The sequence below is a fragment of the Gossypium hirsutum genome, chromosome D05 (assembly GCF_007990345.1).
Source record: "Gossypium hirsutum isolate 1008001.06 chromosome D05, Gossypium_hirsutum_v2.1, whole genome shotgun sequence".
Taxonomy (NCBI): Eukaryota; Viridiplantae; Streptophyta; class Magnoliopsida; order Malvales; family Malvaceae; genus Gossypium; species Gossypium hirsutum.
In genome coordinates, this window is record NC_053441.1 from 49,504,138 (window position 1) to 49,508,882 (window position 4,745).

Consider the following 4,745-nt stretch of genomic DNA (forward strand, 5'->3'; position numbering starts at 1 on the left):
CAAGTAATTGTTTAATAAATTAATGAAATATGTGAAAATATGAAATTAGGACATAGAAATTTTTAAAATGTGATTTTATGTTTTATTATATAGTTTTCATGCATAAAAAGGCTTATTTTATACTAATTTAAGCATATTATATTTTTAAGCTATGAAGTGGGTCATGCATAATTAAATTAAATAATAAAATATAATGTTATATTTTAATAATTCATTTTAAATATTTCATTAATAAAATTGGGTTTAATTAATTAAGTAAATTGATTAATTAAAGTGGCTAAATTAATTCATTTGGTCATCTAAACTATATGCTATTTTTGACAAGTCTGAGAGTTTTCTTCTAACTGCAAAACCGTCCAAAGTGGGGACCAAGTCAACCCAATTTTCGGCTGCACATGGCTGATTATAAACCAATTTTTGGTTTAATTACATAAGGCTCTTGAAGAGTTAAAGAAATCTGAGATTTACCTAAAGATTTGCTGGAGACCGAGTCTTAGTCCTGAGTTGTTGTGGCATTCAAACTAACCAAAAATCAAGGAAAAATCAGCCACATTTCCTCAATTCATGGCCGGCCACTCTTGGAAGAGGTTTCAAAGGATGGACACTCCTAATTTTAGGAAACTAGCTCCCTTGCCTCACCTATAAATAAGAGCTCATTTCTCACTTTTTCAATCATCCCTCATCTCATCATCCGTCTCATCTCTCATCCTCTCTCTCAACTCTCTTAGCTCTCACGCCTAACATCATCCTTGCATAAGGATTTTAGCAAATTAGCCTCTTAAAGAGCCCTTGGTTGGCCACCTTGGAGAGCCATCAGCAAAGAAGCAACGCAAAGAAGTGAAGGAGCCTCGTTAGTCAGAGTCTTAGGTGACAGCCACTCTGAATTGGGTTTAATCTTTTTTTTCTTTAAATTTCATTTAAAGATGTTTGCTATGTGTTCTTTGTTCTTCTTTACAACAATGATAGCTTAATTTTATTTAAGCTAAGATGATTATTCTAATTAAATAACATTTATTTGATTCATGCTTATAATGTTTGTGCCTCAATCGATCATGTTTTCAATAAAAATCAAGTCTGTATTTCATTCATACGTGATTGAAATGCACTTGAATTAGCTGAGCGATCCTAACCAGATGACAACTAATGGACGCATAATTGAAATGTGCATGCTCAATTTAAATCCTAAACCGATTGAATTGTAGGTTGCATAACAACTCTAACCAGGCTCTGTTATCTGCATAGTTTTCAGATTTGTGTGATTAAATTGTTTCAAACCAAACACGTCCCTGTTACCTCACACGAATGCTAAGAAACCCTTAGTAAATAAGGATCAGTAAAATGCGTATTTATTAAGTAAAGGATTTCGGAAGGACCTAATTTGGTTTCCAAAACTCATGAAAGATCGAGTTGCCATGGAATGTTTTTCTGAATATTATTAAGCATGATGATAATAAATTAAGTTTAATTAAAGTAATTGTCCTAGTTTATTTATGTTATAATTGTTGCAAATTGTGTTTAATTTTACTAAAATTTATTTCATTCATATAGTTTGCATACTTAGGATAATTTGCATTAGGGATCATTGTATTTAGTTTAATATATTTTAATCACCACTTCTCAATTATATTGTGTTTTTTATTTACCAAATTGCTAATATAATTTTACAAATTAAGTGACTTAGCACAAATACAATCCCTGTGGAGACGATAACTCGATACTTACTTATTACTTGATAACGACTGTGTACATTGGACAAACCCCAGTGTTACAAGTTTTTGACGCCGTTGTGGGGGATTGTCAACTATTGCCATACTCATTTTTTTCGTGAAATTGTTCAATTTGATTTATTTCTAACATTACTAACTTATTCTATTTAATTTTTGTGATTTTCTGTTAATGTGTTTATGAGCATAGATCAAATTATCTATTTACTCCCTACAGACCCTAAAATTGAGCGAACTTTTAGACAAAGAAGACATGAACGAACAGCTCAAAGACAAGTCGGGATGAACCTTGGAAATCAGAATCAAGACCAAGGTAATGAAGCTGATTATGTACGAAATCTCATCCTCATTGCCGATGATAGGGATTGATGCATCAGACAATATGTTGTGCCACTTTTTAGTGAGTTAAACCTAGGAATTAGAAGGCCAGATATTGAGGCAACCTAGTTTGAATTGAAACCAGTGATGTTTCAAATGCTACAAACGGTGGGCCAATTTAGTGGTTTGCCCACGGAAGATCCACATCTCCACCTTTGATTGTTTATGAAGGTGAGTGATTCATTCTAGATAGCCGATGTGACTGAAGATGCACTGAGGTTGAAGTTGTTTCCGTACTCATTAGGAGACCGAGCACGAGCATGGCTAAATTCATTGCCACCAAGTTTCATATCTACATGGCAAGAATTAGTAGAGTGATTTTTGGTTAAGTACTTCCCACCTAGCAAAAATGCTAAGTTGAGGAACGAGATCACAACTTTCCAACAATTAGATGACGAGTCTTTGTATGAGGCTTGGGAGCGATTCAAGAAGTTACTTCGTAAGTGTCCTTATCATGGGATTCCTCATTGTATCTAGTTGGAGACATTCTATAATGGTCTCAATGCACATACAAGATTGATGGTAGATGCTTCTGCGAATGGTGCAATTTTTTCTAAGTCTTATAATGAGGCTTATGAGATCACCGAGAGCATCGCGAGTAATAACTATCAATGACCACCAAATCGAACAGCTTCAGGAAGATGTGTAGCCAAAGTTCATGAAGTTGACTCCCTCACTTCGTTATCAGCTCATGTATAATCTATTTCTTCTATGATAAAATAGTTAACCACTTATAGTACTAATAATTCTATAGCTCAGCCACTAAGTCCGTTTAAAGTAGTTTACTGTGTGTACTGTGAGGAAGGTCATTCTTTTGAGAATTTTCCATCAAATCCTGAGTCAGTGTACTATGTGGGGAACCAATATCAAAATAGGAGTGGACAAGGACCCCAGTCCAACTTCTACAATCCTTCATGGCGTAATCATCTTAACTTTTCTTGGACCAACCAAGGAAATGGACCGAACAACTACTTATTGCAGCAAAGACCCAACCAATCTCAAGGGTTTAATCAGCAAGCTCCAAAACCACCTCAAGCTGAGGCATCAAACAGTTTGGAGAACTTTTTGAAAGCATACATGGCAAAGAATGACGCTTTGATCCAAAACCAAGCAGCAACACTGAAAAATTTGGAAATCCAGATGGATCAGTTAGCTACGGAGTTACGTAATAGACCACAAGGAACCTTGCCGAGCGATACTGAGAATCCAATAAATTTAGGTAAAAAACATATCAAGGCAGTGGCATTGCGAAGTGGTAAAATTCTAGAACCCTGATTGATTGATGTCGAAGATAAGCCCGTTGGAAAGAGTCAACCAGATGTTGAAGTTCCTACACCAAAGGTGTAACACCCCGAACCCGAGACCGTCACCGGAGTCGAACACGAGGTGTTAACAGACTTTAACCACTTATAAACAAATTTCCCAGACACTGCCAATCTGCGTACTAGTCGCTTTAAAAATCATATCTTGAGTTCAGAAACTCAGAATCTAGTTCCGTAAATTTTCCCTGAAACTAGACTCATATGTCCATCTACATATTTTTTTCTAGAATTTTTGGTTAGGCCAATTAATACAGTTTATTAGTCAAAGTCTCCCATGTTACAGGGATCGACTACACTGACATTTGCACATTACGACTTGGATATCTCCCTGCACAGAGCTTCAATACTGATGCCGTTTGTTTCTATAGAAACTAGACTCAGTGAGGAATCTATAAATATATGGTATAACTCCTAATTGTCTCTGGTTAATTTATAATGAATTTCCAAAATTCGGAACAGGAAATCCAGAAACCGTTCTGGCCCTGTCTCACGAGAACCTAAATATCTCTTAACATACTGTCCATATGACCGTTTCGTTACTTTCCTATGAAAATAGATTCATCAAGGTTCGTTTATATAATTTATTCACTATTTAATTCCCTTCCTACTATTTTTAGTTATTTTCCAAATCTACATCACTGCTGCTGTCAGCATCTGCCTTTAAGGTAGACTTTACCTATTTCATAGTTTCCATGATTCAACTAGCCCTTTTAGCATAAATAGCACAAATTATGATAGTGATTAACCATTCCCATGGCCAATCCTTGTTAAGCATATCCACACCTCTCAATAACCATGTCCATACCAAATGATTATAACATTATACTCAAACATATATAAGCCATTTTCGCATGGCTATCCAAAATTATACAAGTCCAAAGGGTCCATGACCCCCAACAAAAAGGGTAGTCCTATACATGCCATTTCGAAGTTCAACCAAAATTGTACCAAAAAGGGGGGGGCTTTGATAGTGTGGGCGACTTCGACTTCAAAATCCCGAGTCCGATAGCTGGAGAGCCAAAATCTATAAAACAGAGAATCAAGGAGACGGAGTAAGCAATTTATGCTTAGTAAGTTTTGAGCAAGGGATTCCAGCACAACAAAAGTATAACATTCATGTAGCTAAACGGATAATTTCATATGCACAATTTTTCAATATCATACTTACTTCACATTACCAACCCTTTTATTCATACACAAAGATCAACTTAGCCAAAGGTCGGTAGCTCATTTATCAACTGAGCGAATACTTATTTGTAAGGGCTCAACTAATTCAAAGCACATACGAAACATACCTCAATGTTGGGATGTTTCAAGCGTA

The 4,745-nt window shown here is 35.6% G+C and overlaps 1 non-coding gene across 1 annotated transcript; it reads right to left on the reverse strand.

Annotated features, from left to right (window-relative positions):
* Window positions 1–2,456: 2,456 nt before the first annotated feature.
* On the reverse strand, window positions 2,457–2,563 carry LOC121218094 (small nucleolar RNA R71). Its single transcript, XR_005914357.1, has one exon. It is a non-coding gene; the product is annotated as a small nucleolar RNA R71 (small nucleolar RNA).
* Window positions 2,564–4,745: the final 2,182 nt, after the last annotated feature.